The sequence below is a fragment of the Pseudophryne corroboree genome, chromosome 5, assembly GCF_028390025.1.
Source record: "Pseudophryne corroboree isolate aPseCor3 chromosome 5, aPseCor3.hap2, whole genome shotgun sequence".
NCBI classification, from domain to species: Eukaryota; Metazoa; Chordata; class Amphibia; order Anura; family Myobatrachidae; genus Pseudophryne; species Pseudophryne corroboree.
The window spans coordinates 677,285,462-677,304,434 of record NC_086448.1 but is presented as its reverse complement, the minus strand read 5'-3'; the positions used below and the strand labels follow the sequence as shown (position 1 = coordinate 677,304,434).

The 18,973-nt window shown below is 44.3% G+C and overlaps 1 protein-coding gene across 1 annotated transcript in view; it reads right to left on the bottom strand.

The window, feature by feature from the left end:
* Window positions 1–18,973, bottom strand: part of FAM110B (family with sequence similarity 110 member B) — a 248,462-nt gene that overhangs the window by 184,668 nt on the left and 44,821 nt on the right. The window contains exon 2 of the mRNA XM_063923755.1: window positions 3,109–3,267. The gene's annotated coding sequence lies outside the window, so the exon portion shown is untranslated. The remainder of the gene's footprint in view (window positions 1–3,108; window positions 3,268–18,973) is intronic.

Here is an 18,973-nt window from a genome sequence, read left to right as displayed (position 1 = left end):
CTGTGCGCTACCTTTAGAAGACTGAGGAGTCTTCTGCCGCCGATTCTGGACCTCTTCTTACTTCAGCATCTGCAAGGGGGCCGGCGGCAAGGCTCCGGTGACCATCCAGGCTGTACCTGTGATCGTCCCTCTGGAGCTGATGTCCAGTAGCCAAGAAGCCAATCCATCCTGCACGCAGGTGAGTTCACTTCTTCTCCCCTAAGTCCCTCGTTGCAGTGATCCTGTTGCCAGCAGGACTCACTGTAAAATAAAAAACCTAAGCTAAACTTTCCTAAGCAGCTCTTTAGGAGAGCCACCTAGATTGCACCCTTCTCGGCCGGGCACAAAATCTAACTGGCTTGGAGGAGGGTCATAGGGGGAGGAGCCAGTGCACACCACCTGATCCTAAAGCTTTACTTTTTGTGCCCTGTCTCCTGCGGAGCCGCTATTCCCCATGGTCCTTTCAGGAACCCCAGCATCCACTAGGACGATAGAGAAAAATCAGTATTAAGTACTGCACCCAAGAAACTCACTAGTTCTGAGGTTTCCAATTTATTTAGTATGGTTTTTATTTTTGTAACAATAATCTTATGTTTCATACTTACTTGTTATTTCTATAATATTTATATTTGTTTTTAGTTCCATGATTTCTGTATTACAGTTTTAGTTCTGTGATTTGTGCACTTAGTATTGGTTTCTTTAAAAATTAAGTCTAATCAAAGACCTAAAACTATATAGTAGTGTCTGTGTGAGTGTGCATAAACACAGCGCTTGCTACTAGAAGTGGCTGTAATTTATGGGCCCCAAATTGGTCAGGGCCTACTCTGTGGTTATGCCATGGCACTGCTGATCTGCATAGCAGCAGCAAAAGGGTACGTACCACTGGTGCGCTCAGCATTTAAATGTTGTGTTAAGGGATGGAGAGAGGCCTATGAACGGCATTCAGACTCACTTGCCATGCCAAGTGACCGTGACTCCCTACTATTGCAGTCCATACATGTAGTCTCAATTCTAACCCTTAACAAGTTACGCCATCATCACAAACATGCTAGAGCGGAGGCAGAGCCGACAAAAGTCCCCATCACTCCCGTATTGCAAGCGTACAACTAAAGGCATGGATCTACATTCACAAGCCCCTATTTGTATGCTTGGTTTTATACCCTTTCTTCATCATTATCAGGTTGTACTTGTACCAATCCCTGGTACAAAAGATCCATCTGCAGACAGGCATATTTACGCATAGCCCACAATTTCATAGGCATGGATCGCTACCTGCACAAGAGCGCCGTTACAGACCAAAGCATACTCAATCGCAAGTGGAGCTTAGCCTATAGCTGACCACACACGAGGCGATTTTCTGCACGAATTGGATGCATCGAAACGATAATTCATTCAAAATCGTGCAAATCGCAAAGTTTCCATGAACGATACAGATCCAATGCATGATCCCATGGGTTGTTGGTCGTATCTCGCATGCGGGGAAGATCTGTCAATCTCGTTAGCGAGAGATCAGTTCTGACTGAAATAGTTAGGTCATTTGTCAAAAATGAACACTTTTTGCACAATATTGTTTGTCCAGTACTGCTGGGGGGCTGCCAGGGGAGTTCAACGGAAATCGCTTACGACACTGCATTGTTTGCAAGTTGTCTTGCGTGTGGCCAGCTTTAGATACATATGACTCCGAATCTCCCATAGCTGCATACACTTGGGCACAGTACAAGTACACGCAACTAACACTCCGCAAACAGGCTCCAATTTGCTATACGCTTCTTTCCAACTGTTAAATGCCTCCTGTCACAAATAGATCTGAAGAGGAGTATCTGACTGTAACCTCCCCCAGCTACAGTTGTTGCTTGAAGAATAGTTTAGTTGAGTCAGATCTTATTCATATTCTTATAAAAAAAAAAAAACAAGTACCATTTGTTACTCCTCAAAGGCAATTACACAGTGACTGAGTGTGCTTATCTTGTCATTCCAATGTCTATGCCCCCACAGACTAGCTGATGAGCAAGAACAGAGGTGTTTGCACAAAGTTTGAGTAGAACCATGTACAAAAAAAAAAAAAAAAGTTTGGTTCATATTAAAGAACATAAAATATATAAGTCTGATAACAAAAAAAATACATTAAAATAAAGAAGTAATGAACCCAAATGCTACAGTCATTATTTTCTTCTATATTTGTTCTCTATATATTTTGCCATTTCCCCACAGATCCGTAATCCAAGCATAGCAAATGTTATCAGCTGTGCTAGTGTACAGAGAACATCTGGTGGTATAATAACTGTAGCATTAGAGATCTACTATTACTCAACCTAAACAAATTGAATGAATGCTAAATTGTAACAATAGGCCTTTTGTGACCTAGCTGTTCAAGATTATTTGAAAATGTGGGAAATCATGCGAAATATCTCTTCCCTGTGACCTGAATATGTTCCCCATATCCCATAAGCAACTATCAACGCTACTTAAAGTAGAAGCATGATTAGCTTAGCTGAAATGCTTATTGGAAAATGTGAAGTGCAATTCTGCGAGTCCCAGCAGCGTGTAATGTCTCAGAGCGGAGCTATAAAATATCTCTATAAACTTTCGGTTCTAAATAATATATTTCAGTTTTATTGAAATGTAAAAATAGGAGATGCCCTGTTACTGGGGTGCTACAGAAAAAGCCACATAGGAAAACCACTAGTAAAATCTAAACAAAAAGATAAGCAGCACCCACAAGTTTCGCTTATGTGGGCATTTTATTCCATCTTGCGAAACAAATAGGTGATCATTGTCTAATCATTTCTATTGGGTCCGGAATGAAATACTGGAAGACTGTCTGAATATTAACAGCGGCATCCTGTCTACAGGAATACAGTCAGAAAGACCCCTTGCGGGCTCGCTGCGCTCGCCATGCTGCGGGAATGGTGGCGAGCTTAGCTCACCACAAGTTCTATTCCCACTCGGTGGCGTGGACCCACAACAGAGTGGGTGTTGGGATACCGTCCGTCAGCAAAATGCCGGCTGTCGGTATTCTGGCGACAGTCTCCTGAACGCCGGCACTGTGACTGCATACCTTTCTATTTCACATCAGTAAAACTGGTAAAAGTAATTGCAAAGAAAAATAAAGAGACCTTACACAATTACCTCAAAGCACATTACTATTCATTGCTTGTTGCAGTTGTTACAGAAGGAGCAACCATATCTGGGAACTGCTGCTCAAAAGACATCTGGAGACATCACCCCAACATCGGAGAGGGCCACCGGACAGCCTTGGTGGGAGCAGGTCTCTCAGTGTTCGTGTACCTGCACAGAGAAACAGAAAGGAAATTATCACAAGACATACAAAAAAAGAAAAAAGAAAACACATTGATTTTAGCAGACCTCTTTAATTCACATTATTTTTACTGCACATAAAATCTAAATAAAAATCACTGAATTTGAAATGAGATTCACATACATAACACAACTCACAGCACACAGACATACATTTAAATATTACTCTGAAATAGAAGTCTTCATGCTATTTTTAATTATCTTTCAATTTAGGCAACCTAATTATTTAATACAGACATCCAAGAGCATTTTATGGTGGAAATATGTTGTTTGAGGAGCAGTTTTCTCAACTAGGCTTGAGATAAGTACAGAGACATTGATGGTTGTGCCGGACTGAACATCACTTCTGAGGTTCTTGTCCAGTGTTGGTTCCAGAGGTGGGGTTGCATCACAGTCCAAAATACAAACGAGTGAGTCACACTAACTGCCAGTGAGTACCGACCAGTGATGTTTGGCAGTATTTGGAGTGGCAGTTGGTGTGGCTCCCCTATTTGATTTTTGGACTGTACTGCTGCATCTCCACCATCTGGAACCCCCACTGCTGGTCTCATATTTGTCTGGAAGGAATCTATTTCATCTGCCCATTTATCTGCTTATTTTTTGCAACTGTGCCACTCGCCTGTTTTTAGTTGCTGTACAGTATGTTGGGATGAAGGCTGTGAGAAAAGGAGTGAAAGTATGTACATATGAGATCTTTACATGCCTATGGCATGCTGGACCTGATTCAAAGATGGATGCAAAAAATATGGTAACACCTGCAGGAGGTGCCTGAAGGAAAAAGACGCATCCTGCTGGCATGGCGTCCAGAGACGCAGCATTGGATCCCCTGCAAGGCCATCTGAATAACCCTGAGGTTACTCAGATTAGCCCTCGCAGAGACATGCCCCCCACTCCAGCAACGCTGCACAGCAACAACCCAAAACGGTCACAGCCTCTAAGGCTGCAAGCTCAGTGGCACTGCGTACAACCCCACAAGCATCGGAGATGTACAGAAACCATTGGGTTTATTTAGATTAATTCTATTATAGAAATTACTAAATAGTCCTAGTAAATAAGAATTTACTCACCGGTAATTCTATTTCTCGTAGTCCGTAGTGGATGCTGGGAACTCCGTAAGGACCATGGGGAATAGCGGGCTCCGAAGGAGGCTGGGCACTCTAGAAAGATTTATGACTACCTAGTGTGCACTGGCTCCTCCCACTATGACCCTCCTCCAAGCCTCAGTTAGGACACTGTGCCCGGACGAGCTGACATAATAAGGAAGGATTTAGAATCCCGGGTAAGACTCTTACCAGCCACACCAATCACACCGTACAACTCGTGATACTATATCCAGTTTGACAGTATGAAAACAACTGAGCCTCTCAACAGATGGCTCAACAATAACCCTTTAGTTAACAATAACTATTCACAAGTATTGCAGACAATCCGCACTTGGGATGGGCGCCCAGCATCCACTACGCACTACGAGAAATAGAATTACCGGTGAGTAAATTATTATTTTCTCTGACGTCCTAGTGGATGCTGGGAACTCCGTAAGGACCATGGGGATTATACCAAAGCTCCCAAACGGGCGGGAGAGTGCGGATGACTCTGCAGCACCGAATGAGAGAACTCCAGGTCCTCCTCAGCCAGGGTATCAAATTTGTAGAATTTTGCAAACGTGTTTGCCCCTGACCAAGTAGCTGCTTGGCAAAGTTGTAAAGCCGAGACCCCTCAGGTGAGTGCAACGAAGTAGCGCTTCCTGATTGGCTGAAGGGACCTCGGTGACAGCAGTCACGTGGGGTCCCGGCATTCGGGGAAAGGGGTCTCATGTGTAAACATGGGACCCCTTTCAGTCCGCTGGTTCGGGTGTTCGTTTTCTTTTTTTGCCAAGTACGAGGATTTATATCTGGACACTGGATTGAGGCGAGTATAATTTGATTCACAGGTACCCCGGATCGTCGGATCAGGAGACGTGGCAGTCGGCGGGTCAACATAGGTAAGTATGTGTGTGTCGGCAGGTGTGCAATAAAGTTTTACTCTCAAGGTGTGTGTCTCCTGTTTTTATTTGGGTAATTTTTTTCCAGTAGTACCACAGGTACCAGCGGGCCCGTTTTTCTCCTGCATGCTGGTACTTGTGGTTCTCCAAGTACCAGCTTGCGGGGGAGGCTTGCTGGGACTTGTAGTACTACAGGAAAAACAATATTCTTTACATTTTCTCAAGGCTATCAGCCTCCCATCCGCAGCCCTTGGATGGGGGGGGGACAGCCTCGGGCCTCACCCCTGGCCCTTGGGTGGCTGGGGGGGGACCCCTTGATTGAAACCAATCACCGGGCTCTGCGCCTGGTGCTGCTGCAAAAAATACGGGGGACAAAAAGAGTAGGGGTCCCCCGTATTTTTCACACCAGCATCAGGCTCCACTAGCTGGACAGATAATGCCACAGCCGGGGGTCACTTTTATACAGTGCCCTGCGGCCGTGGCATTAAATATCCAACTAGTCACCCCTGGCCGGGGTACCCTGGGGGAGTGGGGACCCCTTCAATCAAGGGGTCCACCCCCCCAGCCACCCAAGGGCCAGGGGTGAAGCCCGAGGCTGTCCCCCCCCATCCAATGGCTGCGGATGGGAGGCTGATAGCCTTGAGAAAAATTACAAGAATATTGTTTTTTTCCAGTAGTACTAAAAGTCCCAGCAAGCCTCCCCCGCAAGCTGGTACTTGGAGAACCACAAGTACCAGCATGCGGGAGAAAAATGGGCCCGCTGGTACCTGTAGTACTACTGGAAAAAAAATACCCAAATAAAAACAGGACACACACACCGTGACTTGTACAACTTTATTACATACTGCCGACACACACATACTTACCTATGTTGACACGAAGCAGTCGGTCCTCTTCTCCAAGTAGAATCCACGGATACCTGAAAATAAAAGATAATTATACTCACCTTCCAGCGTCCAGAGATACATCCACGTCCAGAAAATAATCCAGGTACTTGGCAAAAAAACAAAACGCAAATACCCGTACCAGCGGACTGAAAGGGGTCCCATATTCACACATGAGACCCCTTTCCCCGAATGCAGAGACCTCTATGTGACAGCTGTCACAGAAAGGTCTCTTCAGCCAATCAGCGAGTGCAACGTCCTTGCACTCTGCTGATTGGCTCTGTGCGCGTCTGAGCTGACAGCGCATCGCAAAGCCTCTCCATTACTTTCAATGGTGGGAACTTTGCGGCTAGCGGTGGGGTCACCCGCCGGTCAGCGGCTGACCGCGGGTAACCCCCCCGCTGACGGCAAAGTTCCCACCATTGAATATAATGGAGAGGCTTTGCGATGCGCTGTCACAGCACAGACAGCGCACAGCCAATCAGGTGAGCGCCACGTAGTAGCGCTTCCTGATTGGCTGAAGGGACCTCAGTGACAGGAGTCACGTGGTGTCCCGGCACATTCGGGGAAAGGGGTCTCATGTGTGAATATGGGACCCCTTTCAGTCCGCAGGATCGGGTCATTGCGTTTTGTTTTTTTGCCAAGTACCTGGATTATTTTCTGGACGTGGATGTATCTCTGGACGCTGGAAGGTGAGTATAATTATCTTTTATTTTCAGGTATCCGTGGATTCTACTTGGAGAAGAGGACCGACTGCTTCGTGTCAACATAGGTAAGTATGTGTGTCGGCAGTATGTAATAAAGTTGTACAAGTCACGGTGTGTGTGTCCTGTTTTTATTTGGGTATTTTTTTTCCAGTAGTACTACAGGTACCAGCGGGCCCGTTTTTCTCCCGCATGCTGGTACTTGTGGTTCTCCAAGTACCAGCTTGCGGGGGAGGCTTGCTGGGACTTGTAGTACTACTGGAAAAACCAATATTCTTGTCATTTTTCTCAAGACTATCAGCCTCCCATCCGCAGCCATTGGATGGGGGGGACAGCCTCGGGCTTCACCCCTGGCCCTTGGGTGGCTGGGGGGGACACCCCTTGATTGAAGGGGTCCCCACTCCCCCAGGGTACCCCGGCCAGGGGTGACTAGTTGGATATTTAATGCCACGGCCGCAGGGCACTGTATAAAAGTGACCCCCGGCTGTGGCATTATCTGTCCAGCTAGTGGAGCCCGATGCTGGTGTGAAAAATACGGGGGACCCCTACTCTTTTTGTCCCCCGTATTTTTTGCACCAGCACCAGGCGCAGAGCCCGGTGCTGGTTTTAAAAATATGGGGGATCCTCTGTCAAATTTTTCCCCGCATTTTTAGAACCAGGACCAGCTCGAAGAGCCCGAGGCTGGTTATGCTTTGGAGGGGGGACCCCACGCCATTTTTTCCCGTTTTTTAAAATCGCGGCAAAATCCGGCAAATCGGCCGTTTTTCGCCCGCGGGAATGTCGAATCCGTTTTTCATTGAATATGGTGAATTCCGGCAGCCACCTACCGGAATTCACCTGTCGAATTGTGTCGAATTAAAAAATGGCGATAATTTGCCGCGATTCGCCGTGAATTGCATATACCCCTATATTGGGTAATTTCACCAATAATATTTACATCAGCAGTTATTGTATACTAGGATGACACTGGAAGATTCAAATGTTTGAAAAGTCAATTGGGAGTCTGTTTTTTCCTATCTAATAGACAGGAAAAACAGACCCCAACCGACTTTTCAAACATTTTAATTCCACCCTTTATTTCAACTTTCTGAATTGTTGGTAATCTGCTATCACTGTTTATGCTAGTGAAGTTTTATTGCATCCTCTGTAACTGGGGGTGGGGTGTTAGGCCTTGATTGGAACTATTGGAGACACATGGATAGAATCCATTCTTAAGGAGAGGTACTGTACTAGGCTGATCAGGGTTGTATTAGAAGAGTTGTGAAATATTAGAAAAAGGACTTAAACAGGATGGAAACAGACAAACAACATTACAGCAAAGGAACAGACATACAACATGCCTTTCAATCTCATGCAAACTCATCTGTCTATTTAAACGTATGTACATGTGTTTCTCTCTCACATCCTCATGCAGTCTAGGAACAGTTGTTATATCATGATTTGTTTGCAACTCATGTATGTTTTTTGATGTATTGTTTTGCTTGTAATTGGCATTGCATGTGTGGGGAAGTTGCTCAGTGAAACAGTTTATTATTGCATGCTGTCTGGTGTTTACCTCCTTTGATCATTTGGCCATTTGTGGTCAGGTGTACTATATCTTTACATTTAGTGAGGTGTAGTCATGGTGTAAAGGACAGAGTGTGATTCTTGATTTGTAAAAAAACAAAACAAATACCAAACACTGAGCAACATCACCAAACAGGTAATTTCAACTTTAAATGTGTTATTTATTTTATACTGTCTGGACATGGCTACTAATAACAGATGCACAGACAAAACTCTTAAAGCTATGTGTGCAAATGCTAGGAGCTTAGGAGACAAAATTCCAGAGCTAATTGTGATAATGACAAGGTGTAACCTGGATATTGTGGCAATTACAGAGTCATGGTGCAATGAGAATCATGAGTGGGACATAGCTATACCAGGATACAAATTATTTAGGAAGGATAGAATAGGAAGAATAGGAGGAGGGGTAGCAATGTATGTGGGGGAAAAAATGCATAAATGCTACTTTAATACGAAAAATTGAAGACAAAACTGAGGCCCTTTGGGTCACCATAGAATCCGGGGAGAAGGACATTATTCGCACTGGGGTGATCTATAGACCACCAGGCCAGGGGCACGATTTGGACAGGAACCTATTGTTGGACATCACTAAAATGGCTTTAAAATGGAGAAGTCATAATCATGGGAGACTTTAATTTACCTGATGTTAATTCGGAGAGGTCTTTTGCAAGTTCAGCTACACGTGGCAAATTTCTAAATTCCTTACAGGGAGCTTCTCTCAAGCAATTGGTGAAGGAGCCCACTCCCAAAGACTCAATATTAGATTTAATTCTTACAAATGGTGACAGGATATCAGACCTAGATGTGGGTGAGCACCTGGGATCCAGTGATCATCAAGCAGTATGGTTTAGTATAAAGACAGGATCCAACTCCTGTCACACAAAAACAAAGGTGTTGGATTTTAGAAATGCTGACTTTGCAAAAATGAGGAGATGTTTAAGTGATTCATTGGCGGACTGGAGGAACTTAGAAGGAGTGCAGGAGAGGTGGGAAAAACTACAAAGTGCAATACTAAGGGCAACAGACCTTTGTATCAAAAGGGTTAGGAAAAGCACTAGGAAAAAGGAAGCCAATGCGGTTCACAAAAGTAGTATCAACTAGTGTGAAAGCAAAAAAAGACGGCTTTTAGGAAATACTAACAGTCTCAAAATAATAAAGACAAAGAGGTGTATCTTGACAGACCGAAGGATGCTAAGAAAGTGATCAGACGTGCAAAGGCAGAAGCCGAGGAGAAAATGGCCCAGTCAGTAGATAAAGGGAGCAAAACTTTTTTTTTTTTTTTTTAAGTATATAAGTGAAAGGAGAAAATGAAATGGAGGAGACTTAAGACAGAGAGTGAGCATTTGGTGGAGGGAGACAAGGCAATAGCAGATCACCTAAATAATTATTTTTGCTCAGTATTTACTACAGAAGGAGAAGGAAGGGGCCACAGTTAAGTTGCAAGGACATTCATAAAAATAAGGTAGATGAAAGTACATTTACAGAGGAGAAGGTCCTAACAGAACTAAACTAAAAGTGGATAAATCAATGGGGCCAGATGGGATACACCCAAGGATACTAAAAGAGCTAAAGGATGTGCTGGTGACACCATTAACAGAATTATTTAACCAATCACTAAATTCCAGAGGACTGGAAAAGAGCAAATGTAGTTCCACTGCACAAAAGTGGAAGCAAGGAAGAAGCAAGTAACTACAGACCAGTAAGCCTAACATCAGTAGTAGGGAAAGTAATGGAAAAACTGTTAAAATAAAGAGTTGTGGAATATCTTAAATCAAACCACTTACAGGATCCAAAACAGCATGGATTTACTGGTGGGAGATCATGCCAAACAAGTCTTATTGACTTTTTTGTGTCTGTGACGAAAATAATAGATCAAGGGGGAGCTGTAGATGTAGCATATCTAGACTTTAGTAAGGCATTTGACACTGTCCCACATCGCAGACTGCTAAATAAACTTGAAAGCATAGGGGTGAATTATAAAACAGTTAAATGGATAAGAACCTGGTTGCAGGATAGGAAACAGACAGTTGTAGTAAATGGAGTGCAATCTATGGAGGGAAATGTTACCAGTGGAGTACCCGAGGGATCTGTACTTGGACCAGTTCTCTTTAACATCTTTGTTGGAGACATTGCAAATGGTATTGAAGGGAAAGTATGCCTTTTTGCAGATGATACAAAGATATACAACAGTGTAGACACACCGGGAGGGGTAAAACAAATGGATTGATGACCTAGGTAGGCTTGAGAATTGGTCAAGAACTTGGCAACTAAAGTCTAATGCTATAAAATGCTAAATCATGCGCTTGGGTCTCAAAAACCCAAAGGCTAAATATAGTATCAAGGGTACTATAATGGAAACTACTGAGGAGGAAAGGGATTTAGGAGTCACTATTTCAAGTGACTTAAAGGCAGGAAAGCAATGCAACAAAGCAATGAAAGAGGCAAGTCAGATATGGTAGTGCGGGGAAACGCGTAGAAGATACAAGGTTTTTGCTTCACCCTCCTGTGCCTCTCACAATTACCTGCATTTCCATCTGCAAACAGCCTTTCAGACAGGAATATTCAGGGGAGACCCTGGTGCGGCAGAGGAGCACACACATCACTCACAGCTGCAGTCCCGCCAAATCCATCGGTCACGGCAGGGACGCTGAGTGGCACCGCGGACTGCTGTGTCAGTGTGCACATCACTGTGGACTCCCAAGCTGTTGACTGCTGCATCACGGACTGGCTCGTTGACATTGCCGAAAGCCCCCTTACATCAGAGCAGTGTGCTGTCCTGACTGATTCACCGCGATGTGTGGCTCTCGCATCATCCTTGAGCCCCTACCATCTCCACCGGCAAGCCGCGGCTAGCATCCACCGCGTGCGGATTCCGGCAGTTCGGACATCTCGCAGTTTTGAACACACGGCTGCCTACGTTCTTGTCCTCATTTCACAGCCCTTCACACACACACCGGTAAGCTGCGGCCGCAAATCTCTAGCCGTGTGCGGATCCCGGTAAATGGGGTTTTCTCCACCTAGGAAAATACATTCTTGAGCATTGGACAAGATACGTTCTGGACATACAATACATAGTGTGTCCAACACAGCGGGCAAGCAGTATCTCTACAGCGTGGGGTTCCCTGCTCTGTCATCCACCCTCCAAGACTCTCCATCAGCGTCGAGATAGGTCATTCCAACATTGACAGTCTCCGCTGTCTGGCTTATTAACCAGTTGGTAATATACACATTTATTACAATTTATCATTTTACATGTGCAGTTGTAATATAACCACAGGTTCTTTTTGAGTATAGGTATTAACACCAGTAAAGCTGTACATATGATGTACTAAACCTACAGTTCACTGGTGCTCTTTAAGATTGTGCATAATTTTATATTGAATTTATTGTTGTAGTAATTGTTTAAAAAAAAAAACGGGAGGTTGCTATAAATTTTATGTGAATAAAATTGTGTTTTCTGATTACCTAAAGGATAAAAAAAAAAAAAGGCAGACTAGATGGGCCAAGTGGTTCTTATCTGCCGTCAAATTCTATGTTTCTATCGGGGTCATTCCGACCTGATCGTAGCTGTGCTACATTTAGCACAGCTACGATCATCTTCCCTGACATGCGGGGGAATGCCCAGCACAGGGCTAGTCCACCCTGCATGTCGGGCCGCCCCCCAACAACAAGTATAAAAGCATCGTACAGTGGCAATGTTTTTGTACTTGTAGAGTAACTGCCAGCCAGCGCAGCTCCTGCGGCTGGCCGGGAGCTACTCGTCGGCTCGCAGCGGCTGCGTGTGACGTCATGTAGCCGCTGTGGGCCACCCCCCACACGGTCCGGCCACGCCTGCGTTGGGCGAACCACGCCCACAAAATGGCAGTCAAACGCCACTGTGCCGCCCCCTCCCGCCCAGCGACTGTCCCTGCCTGTCAATCAGGCAGAGGCGATAGCTAGGCAACGACAGCTGTCGGCTGTCAGCCATGCGCCGGTGCACTGACCCCCTATGTTTCTATGAGAGAAGCAGAATCCGTCCCCGCGCTGCCTGAGAGGAAGCTCCGGAGTCTGCCACCACTGCAGGAGTGAAGGTAAGACCTGCACTGCTTCCTCATGGAGGTGTGGGGAGAGTAGGCACACGGTGCACAGCCAAAAAGGAGCGATGCTGACAAAATGGAAAGGCCCCCCCCTGATTTAAGTGCCCCATGTCCACCAACGGCTTAATCTGACCCTGTATTATAGAGCTACAGAAATTGCCTCTAAATATTGTGCAACAACATATTAGGTTAAGGGTCCCATCATTCTGTCCATGTCATTTTCATTTGTTTTATTTAAAAAATTCTCTTGAATCATATAAATATGGAAAAAACAAACAACGATGGGTACCCATTTACCTTCTACAGAGAAGAGCAGCAACCAAATTATTCGCCTCTGTATGTAGGTTAGGTAGGTAGTCATCATGCTGATATAGTGGACTTTTAGCATTTTTCCCCCCATTCTTACACTATGCTACGCGCCGTGACTGCAGTGTAGCTTTAGTTATTTTTCTCGCTACAGACAGCAATGCACTTTCCTAGGAATAGCCGGTCCTCAGATGCCGCAAGCTGCAACCTGTGTGACTGATTAATGTTACTGTAGAAAACCATACTGGGGCTGCTGGAGCATGGAATGCTTCTCGCTAGACACGTCGTCCTCAGTTAAGTGAAAAAAAGTCAGATAAAAACAGCCCTTTTCCGGCAGTAGGTATAAATCCAGCAGAGAAAGCCTAAAGACTGCAATAAAATGGGCAAATTATATTCTTTATAAAAACAAAAACGGGACAAAATTAATCTGCAATATACAGAGGTATACTGGATTATAACTGTGAACAATATAAAACCAATTACCTATTACACAAGGAAAACACAGCCAAACATTACTTGTTTAGCAAGTGTTTACTGAATTGTTTGGCACTTTTTAAAAACCTCCAGATGTGTCCACTTACATCCTTGCTGCAGTCAAGCTAAAGGGATCAGTACGAGATCCTGACGGTCAGGAGCCAGACGCCGGGAGCCCGATAGCCGGGATCCTGGCAGCGAGCGCAGCATGTCCCCTCACGGGCTCGCTGGGCGAGCGCAGGATCCCGTCCAGCGGTCAATTACTGCCTCCCACGTTAAACAGCCCTTGAAGTCGCGACATGCTGTGGCAAGGCTCTCTAGCGACAAGCATCTTTTTTGAGGTTTTTTTCCACGAAAATGCATCTTAGATGCAAAGTAATGTAATACGATGCACAAGTAGCTTCTGCTGATTAAAATTATATGCAGCAGCATGTCTATATTTTATGTGTAATTGCAGCTCTATCTGCATCCGCAATGCTACATTACAGTGTTTTCCATGAAAACACCGTAGCGTAGCATTTTGTATGCAAATACAGTCGCAGTCACACACAGAATACAGGCATCCTGCATATCATTTTAATCAGCAGAAGCAGCTCGTGCACCCTATTACATTTTGTCAGAACAAAAAAAAATGTAAAAAACATAAAATAAAATAATAAGACGCTTGACGCTACAGAATTACGCAGCACTCATGCATTGTGTAACGTGACTTGTAGCACACGGAGCAAAGATGTATGAGGACACAGATATGTAGCATTAGGCTACGCTAGCACATCCCACGGTATTTTATGCAAATGCAGCGTCTCCCGATGCAATACATCCGGCAACTTGTGGAAATGCAAGTACCCGATGCGACTAGATATTCTTGCAGTTTGGTTGTTTAAATACACCACAAAAAGTGTCCTGTGCTCTCATGTGAAACAACTGGAGTAACTATTGCCAGATCTCATTTCTAAGGCAGCCTAGTCCTAAGTGTAATATCGGCGGTTAATATGGAGTAATACAGAACATAGATTATGCCATACTTGACAATTTAAGGTTTTGTGTAAACATTAACATAGCTTTGTCAGAAAAGCTGGCATATTATAATTATATATGTGTACATACACACATATTATGTTACACTATATATATATATATATATATATATATACACACACACACACATACACACACACACACATACATACACACACAATGTAATGGTTAGCATTACTGCCTCACAGCAATGAGGTCATGGGTCCGAATCCCACCATGGCTCTACCTGTGTGGAGTTTGTATATTCTCCCCATGCTTGCGTGAGTTTCCTCAGGGTACTCTGGTTTCCTCCCACAATACAAAAATATACTGGTAGGTTAATTGGCTCCCAACAAAAATTAACCCTAGCGTGAATATGTGTGAACATGTGGTAGGGAATATAGATTGTAAGCTCTACTGGGGCAGGGAATAATGTGTATGTCTAAATATTCTCCGTAAAGTGCTGTGGAATGTGTGTGCGCTAATACATATATTACACATACATACTTATTTATTTTATACAGGTAATAGATGTTATTAGGGGCAGTTTAAGATAGGAGAGGGTGCAGGCCCATTCCTCTGTGAGGCCCATTCCTCTGTGGCGGCACAGTTGCCGCAATTGGGGGCTGCTATACTGTGAGATTAACCAAGCTCTTATTGCACTGCAGAGCTTGGCCCTGGTAGCCGACATCTTTTAGGTGATTTCAGGACCGGCAACAGAAATCTTGGGGTCCAGGACAGTGATATATTATAATATATATATATATATATACACACACATATACACACACACACACACACACATAGATATATATATATATATATATATATATATATATATATATATATATATATATACACACACACACACATATACACACACACACACACACACACACACACACACATATACACACACTTTTACCATATGAGAGAGGAGCAGCAGCCATCATTATGATCAGCAGCAGTGATGACACATCCCATGATAGGTGCAGCAGTTATGACTGAAATACGCATTCGCTCATTATAAGCATGAGGCAGAATATGACTCCTAGACTATTCTGAGTACATCCAACTAACACCCAGAAAAGCCCATTACATGGACGAAGAGAAACGTCCGGCTCCTCTGCCCAGAGATACACAAAGATACATCTGTTCACTAGGATGCAAGTACAATTTGAAATCTATGCATGCGTATGTACAGTACGTCTGTATCCACACACTTTCATAGATACAGTACATCTATATACAGATTGAGTATCCCATATCCAAATATTCAGAAATACGGAATATTCCTAAATACGGAATTTTTTTTGAGTGAGACTGAGATAGTGAAACTTTTGTTTGCTGATGGCTCAATGTACACAAACTTTGTTTGATACACAAAGTTATCGAAAATATTGTATTAAATGACCTTCAGGCTGTGTGTATAAGGTGTATATGAAACAAATGCATTCTGTGCTTAGACTTGGGTCCCATCACCATGATCTCATTATGGTATGCAATTATTCCAAAATAAGGAAAAAATCAGATATCCAAAATACTGCTGGGCCCAAGCACTTTGGATAAGGGATACTCAACCTGTATATATGGCAGATGTATTAACCTGGAGAAGGCATAAGGACGTGATAAACCAGTGATATGTGTAATGTGATAAAGGCACTAGCCAATCAGATCCTAACTGTTAATTTACATATTGGAGTTGATTGGCTGCTGCCTTTATCACCTTGCACATATCACTGGTTTATCACTTCCTTATGCCTTCTCCAGGTTGATACATCTGCCGTTACTGTGTCTCAGTCTAGCACAGGCACAGCAGAGAACTGTAGGATGGCCACACCCCCTCCCTTTCCTTACATTTCTCATTGGCTGGCAGACTGGCAGACACATCAGTCTTAACCTCCCAGCACTGACAGGACAGTTCCCTCCTGCTAGTACCTGGAGCCCGAGCACCACCTTGCAATGCTCAATAACTGGAATTGTTATCTACTGAATACAGCCACATGAAAGGGCAGACAAGTGCTGCAACACACAGCCAGCTACAGCAGTAAGTACTTATATCCCTTTACACTTCCACCCCTCCTTTTTGCTCCACAAATGCCTGCCGCCTCTCCTCTCAACAGATTACTTCCTCCCATTCCTATCTCTAAGATTTTGCCTGTGGTGCTCCCTACCTCTGGAATTCTCTACCTCTCCCTATCAGACTCTCCACCTCTCTACAAAACTTCAAATTGGTTCTCAAGATCCACTTCTTCACCAAACCCAGCGATCTCCCATCATAAGCCTCTGTTCCATGCTCACTGTCTAGCCCATCTGTGTCACCCCTGTCTGTCTGCCCCTCCCCTTTAGAATGTAAGCTCTCACAAACAAGACCCTCTTCCCTCATGTGCAAATCGCAAAAAAAAAAACTTTCCAATTAGTAGAGAAATCTTTTTCCCCACAATAATTTAATCACAAAATTCACTTCACCTACTCTGAGCAGGTGAAAACTTGGGGAAAATCCCTATTTTAAGGTAAAAATTAAAAAATTTGGTTCAGAACCTACGGGACACCCCTCTTAATGACTAATTTAGAAGTTTTAATTATTTTTAAATTGGCCAATAATGACATTTCAGTTTTGGGGTAAAAAAGTGCAAAGTGATGGAATTTGGGGTTCAAGGTATAGGATAGGTATACTGGCGTGTCTTATGAGTGAGACAAGGGTTTTTTGACTTGCAGGTGGTAGTACTTGGTCTGCTTATAAAAAAATTTTTAAAGTACCATAAAATGACCCAAATATATACTTACACCCATTTTTATGTACCCCGAATTCAATGAGCACTTAATTTTGCTAAAAAAAAAAAAAATCTTGCTTTTAGAACATTTTTCCATTAAAAAAAAAAAAAATACATTCAGCAGCCATTTGACCCAATTTAAGTACCCCAAAAATATTTAATATGACCTATAATACACTTTTATACTGTTGTCCTATGTTAACTTAGCATTTTTTGAGGTACAGGCTGATTTCCCCATTTTTACTTTTTTTTCTTTGTCCATGTCCCATTTTTGCACATTTGGAATAGGATAGGGCAATTTCTGCACAACATATGTGAAAAAAATTCACAAGAAAAATTGCTACGATTTTGCGGCTAATAGGATACCGCCCTTAAGGGTATATTCAATTGTAGTCGAAAACTGCCGTCTGTCGAAAAGACGGCAGTTTTCGACTTTTTAAGGTCGAAACGTGATTCGACCTATTCAATGCTTTTCGACAAGTCGAGGCATTCGACTTGTCGAAAAGCACATGGATCGGCGGAATAGCTGCCGATCCACGTGTTGATGTCGAAAACGGGGCCAAATCCGACAGGTTTTGGCCCCCTTTTCGACCATCTCAATCCGACATCAAAATGATGTCAGAATGAGATGCGGACCCAGAGGAGGAGAGGGGGGGGGGGGCAGCAGGGAGACGGGGGGACAGCCCGCGGGCATACAGGGAGATCAGTGCTACAGTAGCGCTGCAGCTGGATGTCACTCAGCCGCCCGACCTCACGGCAGCTTCCACCCGGCTCCAGCATGCTGCTGGAGCCGGGTGGAAGCTGCTGTGAGGTCGGGCGGCTGAGTGACATCCTGCTGAAGCGCTACTCCGTAGCGCTGATCTCCCTGTATGCCCGCCGGCTGTCCCTCCACGGCTCACCCCCCCTTCTCCTCCTCTGGGTCCCATCTTTATTCGACTTGAAAAAGTCGAATTAAGATGGGATTGAATAGGGGTTGTCGGATCCATTCCTACAAATGCATGTCGGAATGGATCAGACTTTAATTGAATATACCCCTTAGTGTAGAAGTTGCTCATAGTGACCAAACAGCTTCTAGCTATCATTTAGCCATCATTACCTAGCACAGAACATGAAAGGATAGAAGATGAAGCTGTCATTTCACAGACTGGTGTGGTGCAGTTGCCCGTGCTTTGAGAAAGATGCATCTCTCTCAAAGGTTTGAAGCATCTCCCCCACTGATTCTTCTATCCTCCTGTCACGGTCTGCAGGCAACACAGTAGAGAGCAGGAGCTGTGAGACGGCGAGAGGGGAGCTGGCCAATCTCAACACTGTATGGACAAACTCAGAAGAGCATTCATATGGATATATTTGCTAAAGTTTCTAAAACAACTGGTGGTGCTCATTGCAACCAATCACATGCTATCATTTTCTAAAGGGCAGTAGAATAATGATAGCTAGAATCGGATTGGTTGCTATTGGCAACACCACCACTTGTCTGTTTTAGAAGCTTCTGCAAATTTACCCCATACACTAAGAGCATCGCTCAGAGTACGAGCAGTTGAGGAAGACTAACTCCGTTAGCTTAACTTTCCAGGGTTATTGCACGTGAACCAGTGGCGTATCTATAATGGGTGCAGTGTGTGCAGTGCACATGGGCCCCTGAGTCCAGAGGGGGCCCCCCACCACACCCATTTCTTTTATACTTACCTTTCTGGTGTCCATCGGCCTCCATGTGTGGGCCCCCTCCTCACCCGTAGCCGGCAGTGCTGTAGTGCTCTAAACACTAGACACTCTGGCACAGTGCCAGAGTCTACAGCGCATGCGCAGGTCTACAGAAAAATGGCCACCGCGCCATTTTCCTGGACACCTGTGCAAGTGCTGTTGTCTCTGGCACTGTGCCATAGTCTCTAGTGCT